Source organism: Leuciscus leuciscus (genome assembly GCF_965113295.1).
Source record: "Leuciscus leuciscus genome assembly, chromosome: 11".
Taxonomy (NCBI): Eukaryota; Metazoa; Chordata; class Actinopteri; order Cypriniformes; family Leuciscidae; genus Leuciscus; species Leuciscus leuciscus.
In genome coordinates, this window is record NC_138735.1 from 31,359,481 (window position 1) to 31,382,072 (window position 22,592).

Genomic DNA, 22,592 nt, shown 5'->3' on the forward strand with positions numbered 1-22,592 from the left:
TCTCAAAAGGTGATCGTGAGAGGCGCTCGAACCTGTGGCCATTGGTGAAACAGGCTCGGGATGCCGGGAAAACGGCTTTCTTCGCGGGAGCTCGTGCATTTATTCACGTAAAGGAGAAATTAAGATATGAATCTGTTTGTCTTTAACATCCTTTTTTTTTCAGTCAAGTGATGGTTCTCGAGTTTTTTCCCTTTAAACTAAAAGACTTAAAGTGTAACTTGCAGGTTAACCACCTCAACCAATTAATGTGTAAATTAAAGTGCTCAATATGTATATATGTAAAAATTTCTGTCTTAAAATGCGTTAAAATAACATTTATTTGGGGTTTCTTCAAAGGTAGCGTGTTTTTACAGCAACTGGGTGATGACGTCATAAAAGGAAGTTGCAACCATACTCTGCTAGACAAACAGCTACTGTTTGTGGCTTGATTATAGAGAACGACTGGGAGACTGAGGAGGTGGGAAACTAGTGTTGTCAAAGTACCGGTACTTTGGTACTGAAAATGTGACGGTACCAGCATTTCTGTAGTACCGGGTATATTCGGTACCCAGTAATAGGCAGCTGCGTTAAGTCGCTTCCATGTTTATCTAAGCACGGGGCTCCAGACTAACTTTCATTACTATGAGCACTGTAGCCGATATATACCACGATATAGTGTCTGTGTATATTAAACTGCAGAAATACTATTTAAATATTAACCTTGCATGTTCTGTTTGTCTCTGTGTGAATGAATGGCGCAGACGCGCGTGTCATTTACCACACACACACACACACACACACACACACTGAAGCACGAGTGATGCTCGCGCTGTTTTCAGTCTAGCTGCTGCCAGTCACGATATGATGACATGATGAAATTCATCTCCAGAGCCACTCTGAGTCATTTTACCGTTTCATTTGAGAAAAACTATCGTCATATCATACACGCACAGAAACTCAAAGGTCTTCACGGCAACCCGTCAAAATAAAAGTTCGGTTTAATTTTGCGTGCATGCTGCCTGAACCCGTTTGTTTTGCGAATAGCTTACTCTCATTTCTGGCAGGATCACGGTCCTCTTGAAGCCAGCACACACGATTATGTTTACAATTGAGTTATTTCAATATAACTGCTAGCCTACTTGCCATTAGACTACAGTACCTCTAGGCTTGGAGTTCCTTTTATGACGTCACGCCCAGCCTAGTGGAAGGGAGCGGGAGTGCTTAAAACCACTAAAAAGTGCCAACTTTTCATATTATATTCAGCATTTTGGTATGAAAAACATACAAAACAGTGGTGGGCGGTTCTTATCTTTATGTTATTGCATTTTCTTCGAGAAAATTTTTACCTGCAAGTTACACTTAAAGTTGCTGTTTTCTTGAAGTTGCTGGTTGCAGCGCACAGAGTCTGTTACAGACTTTTCAAAGGCTTTTTTTTAGTATCGTTACAAGTGATGATGTCCAGGGTAGGGCTGGGTATCGTTCAAAAAATTTCGATACCGATACCGATACCTTGATTTCGATACCGGTTCCTGAACGATACTTTTTTCGATACCAATTTTATGAAATCCATTTTAACAAGATTACATAACACATTACCTCAGAAAAACTTGGTTTTATTTTTTCAGTTTGACTCATGCTCCTTAGCCAGTGCACAAAGGAACAAAAAAAAAGCACAAAGGAACAAAATATTCCTTATACATATACATAAGAAACAAAATATTTTTTTTATAAAGAGCTCATGCTCACCAAAGCTGAATTTGTTTGATCAAAAATACAGTAAAACTTGTAATATTGTGGAATAGTATTACAATTTAAAATCTTATTTGAATATATTTCAAAATGTAATTTATTCCTGTGATGTCAAAGCTGAATTTTCTAAATCATTACTTCAGTGTCACATGATCCTTCAGAAATATGAAAACAGTTTTTGGAAACTATGATACATTTTTTTCCATGATTCTTTGATGAATAAAAATAATTTGAAACAGAAATCCTTTGTAACATTACACGTTTTAAGGTAATTTTTGATCACTTTAATGCATTCTTACTGGAAAAAAAATTCTGACCAACCAACACATTTTTGAACGGCAGTGTTCATTCAGTAGGCTAGGTCATTATTGCAATATAAACACTGCCAGAGTGATCAAAAAGGTATTTCTTCATTTACCAGTCAAAGACGGAGCAACTTTCTGCTCTTATGTTTACTCCGTGCACTGTCAAGGTCTTCATCATATCTGTCGTGGTACCGGTCTTTGCAGCAATTGTTTTACCTCAAATACTGTATCGCGCGCTGTTGGCATCGAGCCTGGAGAAATGTAGCCACACTTTTAATCGACTTTTCCACATCTTTAAGGTATTGTGAGTGTGTGTGCTCGCGTCTCATATGAGAATGTGCGTGGACAGTTTGTGTGCGCGCGCGCGTCTCATATGAGTATGTGCGTGGAGAGTTTGTGTGTGTGCTCGCGTCTCAATTAAGTATGTGCGCGGAGTTCCGCACGTCTCGTGTGTGTAGAGTTTGCGTGTATGTGCGTGAGCGACTTTAGGTGCGACTTTTATATTTGTGAAAGAACTTGAAAAATACTTCTTATCTATTAAGTTGTCTGAGAACAAAAAATCCTTAAAAACATTATCTGTTTGTAACTCTTTTCCTTTTTTCAGTGTCATGTAATTCTCATAATTTGTTAATGTTTAATTTATATTTTTCCCCCATTTTTTTTTTGTTGTTGTTTTTTTTGTATTCTGTTGTGTACTACGGAAGCCCTGAAACGCACACTGTAAAAAAAATTACATCCCCAAGTCAAAATTTTCTAGTGACTGGTTACATCTAAATTTTTCAATTAGTCTGACGTATTATTTCTCATTATTTCTCATTGAGCCAATGTTAACAGACTATTGCAACAAGAATTGCACTTGGGCCAATTTAAAATTTTAGATGTTATCAGTCACTAGAAAATTTTGACTTGGAGAGGCTAGAATTGTTTTACAGTGCAAAATAAAAAAAAATCCCAAAAATAAAGATTAAAGTCGAAACGTTTCGAGAATAAAGTCGAAACGTTTCGAGAATAAAGTCGAAACGTTTCGAGAATAAAGTCGAAACGTTACCAGAATACAGCTTTCTGTAGAAGTTGCGTGTGTGTGCTTGCCGTTATTTCACATTTCCACAGACTTAGGTAAAGTTGGTTTTATATTCGATATTCGCACATTCGCGGACTTCCGCGTTCAATAACTCGTGAACTAAACGTTGTTGCTACAGAAAACACCTATCACATATAACTACAGATAAAACACCAGAAGCTACAACATAATTTTCCTCAAAACGATCTTTCCTTCGCACTGGACAAAATACATTGATCTCTATGCGCAGGCTGCTAAGAAGGGACCATCTGCAAAGTGCAAACCCGAAGGAAAGCTCGTTTTGAGGAAGATTTAAATATTAAAACAATGTTATTTGTGTAGTAGCCTAACAATATTCAGCTCACGAGATATTGAACGCGGAACTCCGCAAATATGCAAATATAAAACCAACTTTAACCAAGTTGCAGACTTGATCATGTAGGACCCAGAGATGGGGACTCGAGTTTGAGACTCGGACTCGAGTGCGACTTAAGTCGCACACAGCGTGACTTCAGACTCGACTTGAGACTCGTCCTCGAAAGACTTCAGACTCGACTCGGACTCGAGCTGCGGGACTCGTGAACTATGTTTATTATTAGGAAAACGTCTGACGAGCTCGCTGTTATTCCCCTCCCTCCGTTACCTATAAACTGCCTACGTAACTGCTGCGCGCGGCCACACATGAGAGGACAACAAACATGTCGACTGCACCGGCCACTGGCTGCTGTGCCATTCATCGTAAGCTTTGGGTTTAAAAACTTCAACAGAGCTGCCAACTGTCACGCATTCCACGCGATTGACACTTTAAACACGCTCTCACGCCGCACATCCATTTTCTCACGCACAGAAAAATTGCGAAGCAAAGAGGACACGGAGACCGACAGACAAGAGTAGGTTATTATGATAGAAAAAAATCTCAGCTCTCAAATTCTGTCAATTCTATTACGAAATTGTTACGCCCTGTGGCTGTATTTGTGAACTGCGCTCTTGGGAGAGTGTCACCTACTGGGCAAATTATGCATTGCATGTTTCCATCTCTTGCTCTTTCTGACTCTCTCTGTTGTAGATTGCTAATTGGATTCCAGCTGATGTCCATCATTCTTCAGTACTGAGTGAACGCTACAGAGATCCAAGGTGTATAAGATGGCAAAGAGACAATGCTGGGGTGCTGACGGCTACGCGCTCACTTTTTGTCCTGATCCAGACTGGCGTTCTTTTGTGCATTTCAGTGTGACCAAGTGTGGTCTTTATTACCTCTTAACTTTGTGAATGAACTTGTCAATTACAAACTATGAGAGAGCGTGCGAACGCTATGGTGGGTGTGTTTATGATTCTTTTGTGTTATTCTCTAATTTATGTAAATACTTTTGTTTGACTTTCTTTGGAAGCTAGAGGGAGGGAGAGGGTGCCATTTTCTTTAAAATTTAAAATTTTGTTTATGTTTATGGTAGACAGGGAGATAGGTAAGACTCTGTCATTTCTTTTCATTTTTTTTTTGTTAAGGCTAGTTAGAGTTTTCGTGTTTAGTTAGAGGATTTTTGTTTGTTATGTTGGCCTGGCCCTCTCCTGAAGATTTGCTTCCTTTGTTATTGATAAATTAAGATATTTGCTTAATTTTGTGTTTGTGCTTTTCTGGATCAGGGGATTGATGTGACCGTCAGACTTTTTTTTTATTTACATTTTGTTACGACTTCATTTAACCCCTAGACCAACAGTGAGGTTCGTAACAAAATTCAAACAATACCGTTTTGGCGCTTGTAAATGTGACGTGACAGATCCCTATATAATGGCACGTGAACCGATCCTTTCTAGCTAATAGTAAATAAACACGAACAATGTTGAAAGATGCAGTACAACTTACCGAAATATATATTCCTCATACATGATATCGATCAATCAGTGTTTTTCAGTGTTTTTCATCCACGGAAAGGGGTCAATAAAAGAATATTTTTATAATAGTATATTTCACATCATTTGGTTCGTTGCAATAGTGTTTTGCATTTAGCTACAATGTGATGTTTTGCAGTTTTGCACTAAATAGGAGTATGTCAATTTTAGTACTGTAAGTGTAAGGTATAACATTTTCTATATTTGGTCTTATAGCCCCACAGAGCCAGCACAATAGGAGCCAAGGCCTTTCATTATTTACATTTACATTTTTATGCATTTGGCAGACGCTTTTATCCAAAGCGACTTACATTGCATTCAAGGTACACATTTTACATTTTGTCAGTTCTTGCTTTCCCTGGGAATCGAACCCATGACCTTGGCGTTGCTAGCACCAACGCTCTACTGTTTGAGCTACAGGATAATTCCGCAACAGACAAGGGAGTCCTTTTTCTTCATAAACAAAATTTTTGGTCTGTACTGTATGTTCATGCTACAAGGCAAAATACAGATATTAACTTTAAAAGTAAAGCATTCTTGGTGTTTTTCTCATGTTGCAATAGCCTGTTTACATTGATTATATACCAAAATCAAAGCTGATACTGTATGCTAATAAATAAAGGAGTCATAATAACATATTAACATGCTTTCGGAATTCCTTATATATAGCTATGCAGTGTTCTAAGCAGCCTGGATGGGTCGCTGTACATGATGCAACACTTATTATAACCACAAGAGACTTGAGACTTGACTTGGACTCTAGCTCAAAGACTTGAGACTTGACTTGGACTCTAGCTCAGAGACTTGTGAGCATCTCTGGTAGGACCTCAGTGCCACATACGTGGACAGCACCATGAACATAGTCAAGTAAAAAAAAAAAAATATTGCCAACCAGGGTAAAAATAGTTTCAGGTTTGATATTTGCTGCGTATTCACCTAGACTGCTTTAGTGTACTTTTGTGTAGGCTACTGTACATACAGTACGCAAATATGTTTTATGTAAAAGTTACAGTAATTCACCAAAGGGATTTTTTTCATGTTCCAAAGGTAGTGCTTTCCTATTGACCAGACTGACTTACTACAGGTGAAATTTTGACAATACCTCCTTTACTGTACGTACAATAAACAAATAAGTTTAAGAAAAAATTACTGTAATTCACCTAAAGTATTTTTTCATGTTCCAAAGGGTGTAGTGCTTTCCTAGTGAGCACACTGACTTACTACAGGTGAAATTTTGACAATACCTCCCTTACTGTAAGTATAGTACAAACATATTATTATTAAAAAAAATACTGTAATTTGTCCTTTTTTCATGTTCCAATGGTTATAGTATGTTCCTAGTGATCACTCAATTAACTTTGATAAATGTATTAGGTAAAAGTATGTATTAGAACTGCTGTTCCTTGTACAACACAATTCTTTCATTGATTAAAAAAATGCAGATATTTTAGGTTAATCATATTTTCAACGTTATAAATAAGCAATACACCCTTATTGTAATGATTCAAGTTAAGTTTTTGTTATGAAGTCCTGAAGAAGTGGATTCTGGAACACACTGCTGCTTCAATGTATATCTAATGAGTGATTATAATCAAGGTATTAATCAATAGTTTTCCTTCTATATATCAAATGAGTTGAATGACTTCTCTAAGCTTATGAGATTTTACTTTGTTATAGAAATTATCAGTGTGATTATCGAAAATGTTATTTCATGTATCCTTTAAATGTCTGTATTTGATATCTGAGGTGTAACGTAAGGGTCTGGCCCATGCCAGAAATGCAGTAACAGTGCTTGCTCATTTAGCCTGGCTTCCAGAGATGAAATGATGAAGATGACTTCTTTAACAGGTGTCACTACATCCATCTGCTTTTCTAGGCTACCCTGATAGCAATGGTCTCAGGAGTCATTGAAACCTATAGTTGAGAGACCATTTCTTAAAGTCTTTACTTTACAGTTAGATTTAAAGTATCCTCTCCTTGAGAGAAAGAACATGTTATCTTAATGTTTTGAGAAGACTCTCCTCCTCACCAAATCCAATCTTGAAGAAACTGTGTCTGTGTGTGTTAGTATTCTTGGTTACAGGTTAAGGAACAAGTGGAAATATAGCTGCAAGCAGCGATACGGGGCCAAGCCCCTGAAGCAGCAGCAAGAGCAGGAATAGTAAAAACAGCAGAAATTGAAGAAAAAAGAGCTGGTTTAGAAGTATAGGTGAAAATGAACTCAAAATGAACAGAAGTTCAGATGAGAATGAACATAGAATGAACAAGACATACATTAATCCAAGAGGAAGAAAGATTAGTACAACGTTGAATAATAAAGGAATCGACATGACACAACATTACACACAATTTTTTTAAATCATGCCACATGGGGCTCGAACCCATTATCTCCGGGTCAGATACCTGTCACTCATATCATTGCGCCACTGGGAACTTGTGTTTTTGGAAAGATGAAGAAGGTCCAATAGTTCAAGTGAGAAGCAATTCAAAATGAATAATTTTTGTATAAATTTGCTGCATGTTGTATTTATCGAGTTCGTTCACATATAGGCACCATGTCTGGAACAGAAGCAACTTTTCCACCACTTAAGGCCACAATACCTGTTGTGATCTGGGAATGTGCCACACAGCATTCAAACCCACAACCGGAATGGTTCATGGTTCATGCTAAGCTAACTACCATAAGGCAACAAATACAGGTCAAATTTGGAGAAAAATATATCGGGAACGGTAGCAAAAATCTAAAATCTGTTCAGTCACTTCTGTGTGGCTCGGTCCAAAGATCATCTGAGCCAATTTTCTGAAAAATTGAACAAAATTTGAATGAGGAGTAGCACAAAAAATTGAACACTGTACTTTTCAAAATGGCCACTAATGTAATGGGCAGAGTCTTATTGTAAGATACTGATTGTGATTACCATAATGAGTGGAATCAGGTGTACTAAGTTTCATTTTACATCTATTTACATTCACATCTACATCAAAGGGTTCAAAAGCTATAACCCTTTTAATGTTGCATTTTTGAACTGGTGGTGGCGCTATAGAGTTGGTCCTACAGACTCAAAAATTGGTCCAATTACTATTCATTACAATCACTACAAGTGTGGAAGGTCACGACGTGCCTAAATTCAGGGTCCGAATGTCAGAACAACTTAAACCAAGAGAGGATCAATAACAGCAACATTTTGAAGAGGTGAAATTGAAATATTACTCTAACCACAAGGAATTAATTACAACTTTTATGTATAATCCCAGTGGTATTCCATGAACAATTAGAAAGATAATAGAAATAAAACAGTGCACTGTACAGTATCTTGAATGCCTCCATGATCTTGCTGTTCATTATCTGTCAGATTTGCTGCACCAATGCGTACAGGTTCAGTCACTACTGTTAATAATAATGTAGCCCCTATTAATGTACTACAACCTTAAAAAAAATAAAAAAAATAATACTAATAATACTTATTAGGTATTGTCAAAATTTCACCTGTAGTAAGTCAGTTTGGTCACTAGGAAAGCACTACAGCCTTTGGGACATGAAAAAATACTTTAGGTAAATTACAGTAATATTTTCATCAACTTATTTGATAATTGTACGTACAGTAAGGGAGTTATAGTAAAAATTTCACCTGTGGTAAGTCAGTCTGGTCATTAGGAAAGCACTACACCCTTTGGGATATATATAAAAAAAGACTATAGGTGATTTACAGTTTATTTCATAAACATATGTAATAAACATGTAATAATATGCTCATTACATAAACATATTTGATAATTGTACAGTAAGGGAGGTATTGTCAAAATTTCACCTGTAGTAAGTCAGTCTGGTCACTAGGAAAGCACTACACCCTTTGGAACACGAAAAAATACTTAGGGTGAATTACAGTAATTAAAAAAAAAAAAAACATTTGTCAACTGTAGGTACAGTTAGGGACTTTTTGTCAAAATTTCACTTGTAGTAAGTCAGTCTGGTCTGTAGGAAAACACTACAGCCTTTGGAACACGAAAAAATACTTAGGATGAATTACAGTAATAAAAAAAAAAAAACATATTTGTCAACTGTACGTACAGTAAGGGACTTTTTGTCAAAATTTCACCTGTAGTAAGTCTGGTCAGTAGGAAAGCACTATAGCCTTTGGAACACGAAAAAATACTTAGGGTGAATTACAGTAAATTTTTTTAAAAACATTTTTGTCAACTGTACGTACAGTAAGGGAGTTTTAGTCAAAATTTCACCTGTAGTAATCAGTGTGGTCACTAGGAACATGCTACAACCTTCGGATAGTAAAAAATCCCTTTGGTGAATTAATGTAATTTTATTCTAAAAATAGTTATGTACATTATGTACAGTGAGGCAGGTTTCCTAAATACAATCATTATAATGCACTTTTTATTGTTGCTAAAGTACAATCAATAGCATTAGAACACATAATGTGAGAGAGATTTGCTGGTACATCTGTACTTTGCAAAAATGTAGTTGTCTGTTTGCACACAATGAAAAAAAAAATAGAACTTTTTAGACGGTCCCTATCTTCTTTACCACACACATTGAATGTTCAACTGAATTTGTATGCCATTAAAACAATATTTGCCCATTTTGATCGATTGTGGAGAGTGTTGTAGTTCACCAATTTTTGTCCTTAAGATCATATAGCTGCTTTTATTTTGCAAAAATGTGCTTTATTGCGCTTGTTATTGAGACAGTTTTTAAGCAAAAAAGTGCGAATGTGTGAATATAAAACCAACCTGACCTAAGTTTGCCACAGGCATTCATGCGCGTGTGCGTGCGTGTGTGTGTGTGTGTAAACTGGATTTACACAAAATAATAGCTTTACTTTTATCTTGCCTTCCAACAAAAGGAACATCTACAGGTCTACCAACATGGCATTAGGCTATAGGACGTTATAAAATATACTGCGCCGAAATAGACTTTAGCCTACAGGCGAAAACACTTTTCAGACTGGATCACGATATCCAGCTTTATGAATGAATGAATGCATGAATGAGGCATTTATATAGCGCTTTCATATGTTTACTGTAGGCCTACACTTAAAAGCGCTTTACAATCATTTCAGGGAATCTCTCCTCAACCACCACCAGTGGTTATTATATTTGAGGAAATCACGGGATCCGGCCAAATGATTGGATACAGAATGATGCACTTAAAATGTATCCAGAACGGTGAAGAGGGAATCAGTACGGTTACTGTTAAGTGTTCTCGACCCAGATAGTGTTGCCTATTATAGACGAGCACGAAAACACATCAAAAACACTGCCACATAAAGCTTCGACCAGATTGTGAACCTATCTCGGCGGAGTCTGTGCTCGTCTATAGGCAATGCCATGATAATGCATGTTAGATTGGCACCTGTCGAATTTTCTTTTTGATGAAAGTCCAGATAAAAGTAAAAAGCTACTATTTTGTGTAGATCCATGTCCGAGGCAGTTCGACTTCACAAGTTCATTTCTTTACACAGACACACACACACACACACACAATTCAGAATTAGAAACACACCCTATGCACCAGTGGACGCGCGCCGTTATGAATGCACACACACGCAACTTCTACAGAAGACTGTATTCTGGTAATGTTTGGACTTTATTCTCGAAACGTTTCGACTTTAATCTCGAAACGTTTCGACTTTAATCTCGAAACGTTTCTACTTTAATCTCGAAATACTAGAATTCTTTTTTTTTTTTTTTACGGATTTTTTTTTTTTACGTTGCGTTTCAGGGCTTCCGTAGCGCCGTCTTAATAAATAGACATGGATAACGCGATGGCAAAACATCGATTTAATGTAAGCAGAATTGATCAAATATACATAGTAAACAGAATTGTAGCAAGCTGCTTAGCAGCTAAGCAACCACTGGACACTTCCTGTCAGTCTTTTCATAATAAAAGCCCATGGTTGACGCAATGGTGAAAACGCACGACATTATATTGTTTTCTGAAAAACATATACACGACAAACACAATATATATTTTTCTGAAAACATATACACGCCAAACAGAATTGATATTGATCATAAAACAGCATGTTAAGAGCAGCGAAGCATGCTACGAAAAGACAGCGGATGGCACGTGGTTTCAAAATAAAAGCCGTGGTTAGAATATTGCTGAGTCCCAATTCGCATACTATCCGTCCTAAATAGTATGCGAAACTAGAATTAGTACGTCCCAAATCGTAGTATGTTGAAATGAGTATTCCAAAGATACCCGGATGGTCTACTATTTCCGGTTAGAATTCGAAGTGCAGATCAATGCACACTCTAACGGCTAATATTGCCCACAACCCATTGCGTGCGGGAGGGAGGAGCTTTGCGGTGATGTAGACATGGCAGTCGGATGCAGCAGCGGAGATGCGCCCTCAGTTTTTAAGTGTAAGAATTCAAATGTCTAACCCTAATTAAAGTTATATTTTATTGTCTCGTAATATTAATGGGTTTATGTTGTGCCAAAAAAGTACCGTGTTTATCTTGTAGGGTCCGATGAAGATACTGAGCGCCTCATTGCAGGCTACAAAACAATAAATAAAAAGGCTCTAGTACAGAGTCATGCAAGTGTCTTTTTTATGTATTTCTTTTGATGTTTCTGTCTGACTTATTTGTAGTAATACTGTGGCTGTACAAATGTTAACTTTATCAGTCCAACCAAAGAAACATGGTTACTACACTTTTACTATAGTAAAAGCATGGTTCATTTTCATCGGGGTATTTAAGTATTATACATAAGTATAAGATTAAGTATAAAATACGTTAAACAATAGTTACACTATAAACTTTAAATCTTTCCGTGGCAGGGGCAGCTGCCACCGGCGCCTGTCACTCGACCTGCCACTGCTATATGCGCCTGTCACTCGACCTGCCACCGCTATATGCGCCTGTCACTCGACCTGCCACCGCTATACGCGCCTGTCACTCGACCTGTCACGGCTATACGCGCCTGTCACTCGACCCGTCACAGCTATACGCGCCTGTCCAGCGACCCGTCAGAGCTATACGCGGCTGTCCCGCGACCCGTCACGGCTTTAAGCGCTTACCATTCGACTCGTCACAGCTGTATGCATCTGCCTTGCGTCCCATGAGCGTTAAATGCGCCTCTCACTCGAAGTCGAACCACTGTTTGTGTGTCACGTGACCCGAAGTTACTGTTAAAAAACAAAGTTGACCTGGAAACCGCATCCCGATTCTGAAGGTTTTTTTTTTTTTTTTTTTTTTGGTCATTAAAATGCAGAGATGGGGGACTCGAGTCATATGACTTGACTCGAGTCAGACTTAAGTCGCAAATTTTAGGACTTGAGACTTGCTTGACAAATATTAATAAAAGACTTGACTTGACTTTGACTTGATATTCATGACTTGAGACTTTATCCGTGTATTTTCCGGAATCTCTGTGTGAAAGGGGCTTTGGTCACACACCCTGACAAAGGCTCATTAGCCACAACGCATAGTTGTGCAAGTACTTGTCACCTGATTTTAAAATATTAAAGCCATGATGAAATAAAGGCTTTCTATATATTTTTTAATAATATTAGAGTGCCTTGGATTAATGATTTTTTTAATGATCTGAATAATCCATTACATTCAAAAGCACAGAGAAAAAATATTTTCTTGAAAATGAAAATCGGGTTAAAATATGTTAAAATATGCCATATTCCAGTTTTTCTTACCTGCATGCATCCCTTTGTACTGTCTAGTTATATGCTACCAATATAGTATGCTATCCCAGGGTTGACTTGAATGTTAAAAGAAATATAACAAAAAATTAACTGTAATTTAATAATAATTAATAATGCATTGGTACAGTCTACCGTTCTCTGGGATTTGTTTTCATGATAATCGAATGTAAAGAGTTTTATCTCTAAAAACTGTTTAGCTTATACCGCTAGTATATAGGGCATAGAGTAAGTAAAAAGAAATCGCTAGTTAATACCACTAAAAGATTGTAAAAAGACACCTACACACAAAGAAAAAAAACATACAGACTTTCGAACCGAACCATGCATACACAAATACACAAAACAAAAATTCAAACTTGCAAGCACAACCATGCACACATGCAAACAAACAGTACACTCTTCACTCATACACACGCACACACATTCACTCACAAATATTAATGAATCAATCACACTCAATCAAATCACCTCTCTCTCTCTCTCTCTCTCTCTCTCTCTCTCTCTCTCTCTCTCTCTCTCACACACACACACACACACACACACACACACACACACACACACACACACACACACACACACACACACACACACACACACACACACAGTCAAACACAACCATGGACATGCAAACAATACACTTTTCACACATACACATGCACACACATTCATTCACAAATATTAATAAATCACTCACTCACACAGATTAATAATGTACAATAGTCAATCCACCTGATTGACAGGTGTAAGTTTTGTGTCCACCTGATTGACAGGTGTAAGTTTTGTGTCAATTCAATTATTACTGTTTTTTTCTTGTTATTCTTTTGTTAAAAAGGAAAGATCTAACTTGTTGGGATGTGTTCATGTTCCATAAAGGGGATGCCAGTTTGAAGAATGCCATAGGAACCATTATACTTAAATTGTGAATTGTTTAATACATTTTAATGGTCTTGTGCAATGTTTGAGGCATATTTATTTTTCATGCTTTAATGTTGGCCTAATTTCAGTTACATTTACATTTTAGGCTATGTAGTTTTTTTTATTTTTTTTTTTATTTTTTTTTATTATTGTAGTAACCACTCAGCTGTATGTGGAAATGCATATTTTAAAAAAAATGTTGCAAATAAAACCATAGTCCACAGCTTATGTAGTTTTAACTTATTTTAATATGTAAATTCAGTGAAATCATCAAACGTTTGTATGACTTGCCAGTGACTTGTGACCCAAGCTACGACTTGACTTGACTTGCTTGACATAAAGCAGTGACTTGACTTGACTTGACTTGCTTTTCACAAAATTGACTCAGACTTGCTTGAGACTTGAAGGTTAAGACTTGAGACTTACTTGTGACTTGCACAAGTGTGACTTACTCCCACCTCTGTTAAAATGTAACACTGTTTAGGCAAGATTTGAAAAGCAGACGAGAAGACATGCCAACAGACCAACTGCAACCAGCAATTAGAGGATTTTGGGCAAATGGCTGAAAAATCATACAGTAGCCTAACTTAAGATGGTAAATGGTAGTCTTTCACTTTCGACCAATAGGTGGCGCAGTTACGAAATCGATGTGATTTTGAAATCTTTCTGTCTTGAAATCTTTTGAATATCCTTTGAATTACAAAATAGGCTACAATAGCTTGGCCGTGACTAACGTCTCAGTCCAACAGTAGCTAGTGCAAGTTTACCTTAAGATAGCATGCGAAGTTGGCTTGATATAGCCTATGATTATTATTATTTATTATTATTATTATTATTATCATCATTATTGATTGATTATTTATATATCATCAATATGAGCATCATATTATTATTGGTATTATTATAATTATTATTAGGCTAAGCCTAGCCTACTACTATATTGCGTAGGCTACATGTAGAATTACAACTAGCCCAAGACATCTTTATTTAACCGTGAGTGACAGGCGCGCATAGCCGTGACGGGTCGCGGGACCGTAGCCGTGATGGCGGGTCGCGGGACAGGCGCGTATATGTGACAGGTCGAGTGACAGGCGAATATAGCCGTGACAGGTCGAGTGACAGGAGTAGGTGACGGGTCGCGGGTAAGCCGCATACCCGTGACCGTGGGTGGTAGGCTAGCAGGTGCTTCAGCACCCCCAAGAAAGACCAAAGCACCCCGATAGCACCCCCAAAAATAATTTCTGGAAGCAATTATATTTTGGCTGTATTCTATGGAAGCTCTGAACCGCATTTTTAAGAAATAATATCTCGTTATTTCGACATAAGAAGTCTTATTTTGACATAATGTATCGTTATTTCGACATAATGGGGACATTCTAATCTGCATTAAGCCACATTAAACGTTCTTATAATGGTTTTCTATGGGAGGAAAATGCTTAACGTGTAATTAAACGTTGCGATCATATCTGATTTTTGTACATAGCATAGCCTACTTTGTTATGATTTTAGTATCATAATGATTAATAAATGCACGCACAATTATCCATTGATTTGAACAAATGTCTTTCAACTTGACGTGCAAAATTCAGAATTAGGCTAAATGAATGTACAGCAATTTGTACAAATAGAGAGTCTATATGCCTACTATACTGTTGTAGCCATTAAATAAGCGGATTTAGTTTCATATTTGTTAAAATATTATAGTATTATGTTTTTCCATTTATGTTGATTTAAGAAAAGTGAACAGCACGAGTAAGATATGCGCCATATATCGAGACACATGGAGCGGGTCAGACATGATTTTGACTTCATTAGGCTACATTTTGTTTTGTAGAAAGCCTTTCTTTAAAGTGAATTTCGTTTTGTATTTAAATTTTAATCAATTTTTCATCAACCAATTGCCTGGATTTAAGAAGTAAGAAATATAACGGACACTATAATCATGGAGGCGCCCGCGCGGTCACTGCATTGCACGTTAACTGGAGCGCATCTCATCCTAACTTAACGAAACTCAGTGTATGCCTCACACAGACATGAGAAATACATCAAATACACAAAGCTTGAAATGTCTTTAAACGAAATAATTCAAAAGGAAAAGAAGGCTCCTCTATGATTATGTAATCCATTATGTGCATTTCTCTCTAGGCCTAATTGGCGCGTTCACTACGAATATGGCGATCGTCAACTTCATATTTGCAGCACTAGTTTATTAATAAAAATCTTGCTTGTTGCACGCACACATATTATGTCGGAATAAGGAGATATTATGTTGAAATAACATTATTATTATTATTAATACATATTTTATATTTGATTGAATGCAGAATGTTGCGCTTGTTCAATTTAATACAATTAAAACTTTAATTGTGGTCATTAAAATAATTGAATATTAAATATTTAGTGGGCAAGTTTTGCTCATTTATATAGGCTACAGCTCCCCCTGTCAATGATCTAGCACCCCCAGCACATGCGTTAAAAAATCTCTGGCGCCGTGACGGGTCGAGTGACAGGCGAGTATAGCCGTGACAGATCGCGGGACAGCCGCATATACCCGTGACAGGTCGCGGGACAGCCGCATATACCCGTGACAGGTCGCGGGACAGTCGAGTATACCCGTGACAGGTCGCGGGACAGTCGCATATAGCCGTGACGGGTCGCGGGACAGTCGCATATAGCCGTGACGGGTCGCGGGACAGGCGAGTATAGCCGTGACTGGTCGCGGGACAACCGCATATACCCGTGACAGGTCGCGGGACAGGCGAGTATACCAGTGACAGGTCGCGGGACAGGCGAGTATACCCGTGACAGGTCGAGTGACAGGCGCATATAGCGGTGGCAGGTCGAGTGACAGGCGCATATAGCGGTGGCAGGTCGAGTGACAGGCGCATATAGCGGTGGCAGGTCGAGTGACAGGCGCCGGTAGCAGCTGCCCCTGCCACGGAAAGATTTTACCCTTACTGACACATTGCACATGAACGTCAGAACCAGCCGCCTCACAAACGACCTGCGTTTGGTTGATCTACGACGACGCCCTGCTTCACTCCTCAATTTGGTAAAACACATTGTAAATGTATTGTGGAAAAAAAGATGGGAATAGTAAATAAAATTATATTGGATATATAAGAATGAATGAAATGTAAAATGTTTTGTTAACAGTCGCGGTGTGCGTAACTAGGCAACCACGTTCTCGTTTACGTTGCATGACGTCATCGAAGTATGTCCCAGAACGTGCATACTCTTTTGCTACACACTCACAAGTATGTACTTTTTCATCACAAAAAAAGTGCATACTTTTAGGTCGTAGTATAAGTAGGCGAATTGGGACTCAGCCATGTCTTTTGATAATAACTTGTGTCTGTCACAAATTATGTTTGAAATAAAACAGCATTGCAGATAGAACAATCCTGATAAAACATTTATATTAAACTGTTCTATATCTAAATCTTTCAGATGAAACAATGCAATAGCATAATGGTTAAAACAATAATGCATGCGTGTTTAAAAGACTAATGAATAAATTGCATACTGCCTGACAGAGATTATGTTTTTTAAATAAAAATGTTTAAAACACTATACCGAAGAATTAATGATTAAAAGAGTAATGTAGATTTTAGTTACAGCAGGTATAAAAATAATTTGTGATATGATTTAAAACTGATATGGATTAAAACTGCATAGCATAATAAATGTTGCAGATTTTTAAACATCATACTTTATGATAAATGAATATAGTAGATAAAAATATCTGTATCAGCAGATAAAATTACCAATAACATGTTTAAAACACTAATGAATTATGTATAAACAATATATGCATGTTTAAAACATTAATGAATTATACTACTTGTGATATGGTTTAAAAACAGCATAGCATAATCAATATTGTAGATTTTAAAATCATATTACTGTAGCAGCATAAATGAATTATATAGAGAAAAATACTCACTGTTTTGCATTTTGATGACCCAGAGAGAGAGAGCTGAGATGACGAGCTGAGATGAGCAAAAGTGTGTCCAAAACTATATGATGATTTTGCCCTGAGGGTGACACCTGTATTTATTGGCCATGACAAATATTGGAGAAAAACACTGTTGTGTCCAAAAGATGGCGCCATTGCACTATGAATTTTGGTACCTTATCTGACACCCGACCGTGACCGAAGAGTTACATCAAAGACTCATGGGCTTTATTTCATGTCAGACTGTCACACGCAGGCAGGGATGGGCAGTATTTCAGATACATGTATTTAAAATACGTATTTGAAATACAAAATACTATTTTGTATTTGTATTTAAATACATTTTTCCACACAGTATTTTGTATTTGTATTTAAATACATTTAAGATGAGTATTTTTGTATTTTCAAAATACATAAAATACTTTTTGCCAGTCAACCTCCTTATCGATATTGATTTTGTGCATCAACTAGTTTAGACATTCACTAGCTCAGCATTGGATCAGCGATTTCTTTTGGAATAAGGTGAGAATGTCATGATCAATTACTTGTTGATTAAAGTTAAAATAGTGCATTATTCACTTCAGTTAACATGAAAGAATAAAAGAGCACAGATAAGTGGGAAAATAGCGTTAGACAATCAGTCTTCTTGACCGGTAGTTGATTTTTATCAAGTAGCTTGTCAAATGTGTTTAAAGGTTGTATCAGTGATTTCAGGCCCAAACATAAATGATCACATTCATCTAATCTTTCCTAACGATCCGCTAGCTGCCCGCCCCATAAGCATGCTGTCAAAAAAACGCGTCTCTGCAGCCTAGGCTCTGAGATCTGCACACAAAAACAATTGGTTTCACCAACCACTCAAAACCCAAATAAATAGTGTTTCAACCAATCACCGACAGGGGGCAGGTGCTGTGAGGTTTTGTGCTCGCACACGGCTGCACACAAAGTCCGAGAACACCAAAACCTCACAACACCCACCCCTGTCGAATTCCCACAGTTTTACATACAGTATGAATTTTTTAATAGTGTTCACCACAGGTAATAGACTACATTGTAATCAGAAATGAGTATATAAATGGCTGCTCTTTTGCATAGGTTTATTTGTAATTGCCAGAAAGAAAGAAAGAAAGAAAGGGCAGAGATGTGGTTGTCAGTATAAATGTAAAGTCAGTAGGCCTATGTAGTTTCTTCATTCATTGTAGTTTCTTCACTCCCTGCTGACACAGACGAGCTGGGGCCTCTGGTTGAGAGACTCATTGCAATTTTTTGTGACTGCATTTTATTTCAACTGAAATGGTTGGTTCAGTGGATTTTTTTAGTAAGCTATTTTATATTCTTTTAAAAGAACTGAATGGTTTTTCAACATTTGTGTGAGATAAACTTCCACAGTTTTTTCCTTATCAGTTTCACATTACAGCCCAGATACGTTCAGGAATATGGAGGAGTATCCTGTGATACCAACTTCAAACGATCAAACTAACTGTCATAACAAGCTTCAAAAGGCTTCAAAAGGCTTCAAAAACTAACTGTCATACCATGACATATTATTATAACAGCGTCTTCAAACGATCAAAACTTTCTGTCATACCATGAATTATTATTATAACAACGTCTTCAAACGATCAAAACTTTCTGTCAAAACTACATGATCAAGGGCTAGTCGGGTCAATAGGTCATACTAACTGTCAAAACACATGATCGATGGCTAGCCGGGTCAAAGGTTAACCCCTTTGATCCCTCATATGCCAAAAGGGGCGGGGCACCTGTCAATCCCAAAAAAATTGACAGGAGGTGGGTCATAGTTACTACTTACCGCTAAACAGATAAAACGGTTCCGGTTCGCATGGATCCGCGGAAACGACTAAGGAAATTCTATATTATGCAGGCCGGACAGGTGATTTGACGATGTCACTTTGTAGACTACGTGCCTGCGCACATGTATATTAAAACGTGCATACCTGTGGACTGAACGCATGATGTGCGTGTGTACGCTGACGCCGTTTCACAGACTCGTGTTTTTGGGGTGTGCATGGATACGTTTTCAAAAAAAAAAAAAAATCTAAGCTTGCACCTTGGAACCTATTTCAGGGTTTGCATTCTCGAGCCACCAAACACTGTTGTTGTGCGGGTGAGCGGCCGGTGTGCGTTGAGGGTTTCCTGTTGAAAATAGCGCTGTGCAAGCGGCCCCTAATTTAATAAGTAGCCTAATGATTTTTACTATGGAAGTGAATCAATCAAAAACGTATTTTAGCTGGACAATAATTTTTCTAAAGCTGCTGTAAAGCCAAAACAAACTCTGTTCCATTTATTTCCTATTATCACTGTAAAGCTGCTTTGAAACAATGTGTATTGTAAAACGCGCTATATAAATGAAGGTGACTTGACTTAAACAGAACAATACATGTTCATGTACATATTTGTGGTAATATACAATTGGAAAAATCCATTTTTTTTTAATCATGTGATTTGCAAGAAAGCTTAAAATCATTTGATTTCTAATGGTGCTAAATTTAAGATTTCAGAGTTTGAGGTTTCAAGCATGCAGTCCCCATATTGAAGATATAGTCCTAATACACAGGAGTACAGTAAAATGGGAATTGCGGGTAAAGATAAATATTATTTTTTGTATATTTGAAACTTGTAGAACATACTTTTTGAAGAAAAATATGTAAAAATATACTTATATTACTATATATATATATATATATATATATATATATATATATATATATATATATATATATAACAATTACACATTGAAGAGTTTTGATATTTATTCCAACACCACTGGGTATGTTCACTGTTTGTATCATTCTTCTTCTTATCTATGTGTTTTCCTGACAGTCAGTCTTTGTATTAGAGGTGGTTTTTACTGATCTTTTTCTGTGGGTTTATGTGGGTTGTCAGAAAGTGATGACAAGGGTGTTTGTTAGATTTTTGATCACATTTCCCTTTTTTGAAGAATGTGCCACACAAAATCTCCACACAGAAGGTTCTTCAGTTCGCGTGACACACGTGCTGATAAATTGAACAACCTGCATACAAAGTGAATTTCAGTTCTGTTTATTGTTATACCAGTACACGCACACATAGTGAATCAATCAAAAACGTATTTTAGCTGGACAATAATTTTTCTAAAGCTGCTGTAAAGCCAAAACAAACTCTGTTCCATTTATTTCCTATTATCACTGTAAAGCTGCTTTGAAACAATGTGTATTGTAAAACGCGCTATATAAATGAAGGTGACTTGACTTAAACAGAACAATACATGTTCATGTACATATTTGTGGTAATATACAATTGGAAAAATCCATTTTTTTTAAATCATGTGATTTGCAAGAAAGCTTAAAATCATTTGATTTCTAATGGTGCTAAATTTAAGATTTCAGAGTTTGAGGTTTCAAGCATGCAGTCCCCATATTGAAGATATAGTCCTAATACACAGGAGTACAGTAAAATGGGAATTGCGGGTAAAGATAAATATTATTTTTTGTATATTTGAAACTTGTAGAACATACTTTCTGAAGAAAAATATGTAAAAATATACTTATATTACTATATATATATATATATATATATATATATATATATATAACAATTACACATTGAAGAGTTTTGATATTTATTCCAACACCACTGGGTATGTTCACTGTTTGTATCATTCTTCTTCTTATCTATGTGTTTTCCTGACAGTCAGTCTTTGTATTAGAGGTGGTTTTTACTGATCTTTCTGTGGGTTTATGTGGGTTGTCAGAAAGTGATGACAAGGGTGTTTGTTAGATTTTTGATCACATTTCCCTTTTTTGAAGAATGTGCCACACAAAATCTCCACACAGAAGGTTCTTCAGTTCGCGTGACACACGTGCTGATAAATTGAACAACCTGCATACAAAGTGAATTTCAGTTCTGTTTATTGTTATACCAGTACACGGCACGCACACAGCAAAATGAATTGTTGCTTTTCTACTTTTACAATGCAAACTGCAAACGTGTAAATGCATCCATGACAAGGAGATATTAGTTGGAAAAAATGGGAGTTTATTTACATGAAATACTCTTAAGCAATTGACATATCCTGTGATGTGACATGCTACATGCCACCTGAAACTATTTTTAAACAGAATTTCACCAATTCTTTTATAATTATTATTTATGCAGTTGGTATCAAATAAACAATGATTTGAAAATAAAAATAAAAGAAAGAAAGAAAAAGGTATTAAAAAAACTTCAAAATAGTAACCACCCACATAGCAAGTGTGAGGGCCACCCCTTGCCCAACGACGGAATCCAAAAGTGTGGACGAAGGTATAATGCGTGTATGTCTTTTCAGCGTTCTGTGAAGTTCACTTAATTTTTTGAATTTAGTTTTAATTTTACTTTAGCTCTGCGCTTAATCTGACTCCAATTTCAAATGATTATCAAATTTAGATTGTGTTTCATATTAGAATATAATCATAAATATTGATTATGATTTTATTTAGATCTTTGAAAAAAAGTGTCATTTTTTTATAGTTGCAAAACTGCAACTTGCTAAATCAGTGATAGTCAACACTTCCCATAACACCTGATGTACTCGTTACATCATAAGAAGAATGGCATCTCCACTAATATTACTCTCTCTGTTTATCCCGAGGTTTACAGTAGTCCGCCAGATCCAGGCCGTATCCAGATCTGAGAAAGGAGAGGCACCTAGACACGACGACAACGCACCCCTGAAGTGTTAACTTGAATCTCCCCTGTGAAGGCCTCCGACTAAGGAAATTCTATATTGTGCAGGCCGGACAGGTGATTTGACAATGTCACTTGTACACTACGTGCCTGCGCACATGTATATTCAAACATGCATACCTGTGGACTGTGGACTGAACGCATGATGTGCGTGTGTAGGGGAGAGCGGGGCACAACCTAACGCATTTTGGTTTTGGCTCAATTATTTAAAAAATAATTAGGTTAGATTAATCTTTTTTAGCGCAATTTTCCTACGGACAAAATTGCGATTGTAAACTCATGATTTCTGTTCTGTCTGTGCGCACCAATCTTGCACTTCTATCTCCTCC

At 37.0% G+C, this 22,592-nt stretch overlaps 4 long non-coding RNA genes across 4 annotated transcripts in view; 2 read left to right on the forward strand and 2 right to left on the reverse strand.

Moving 5' to 3' along the window:
- The window catches only part of LOC309509001, a 25,026-nt gene extending 19,431 nt beyond the window's left edge, over positions 1–5,595 (forward strand). Inside the window, exon 3 of the long non-coding RNA XR_014209763.1 lies at positions 4,160–5,595. This is a non-coding gene — a long non-coding RNA (uncharacterized lncRNA). The remainder of the gene's footprint in view (positions 1–4,159) is intronic.
- The window catches only part of LOC309509009, a 19,424-nt gene extending 1,838 nt beyond the window's left edge, over positions 1–17,586 (reverse strand). Inside the window, exon 1 of the long non-coding RNA XR_014209771.1 lies at positions 17,524–17,586. This is a non-coding gene — a long non-coding RNA (uncharacterized lncRNA). The remainder of the gene's footprint in view (positions 1–17,523) is intronic.
- Positions 12,537–13,280, forward strand: LOC309509655. Its single transcript, XR_014209977.1, has 2 exons — positions 12,537–12,698; positions 12,734–13,280. It is a non-coding gene; the product is annotated as an uncharacterized lncRNA (long non-coding RNA).
- On the reverse strand, positions 13,136–14,043 carry LOC309509654. The gene is made up of 2 exons (XR_014209976.1): positions 13,422–14,043; positions 13,136–13,391 (listed from the first exon to the last, which is right to left on the reverse strand). It is a non-coding gene; the product is annotated as an uncharacterized lncRNA (long non-coding RNA).
- Positions 17,587–22,592: the final 5,006 nt, after the last annotated feature.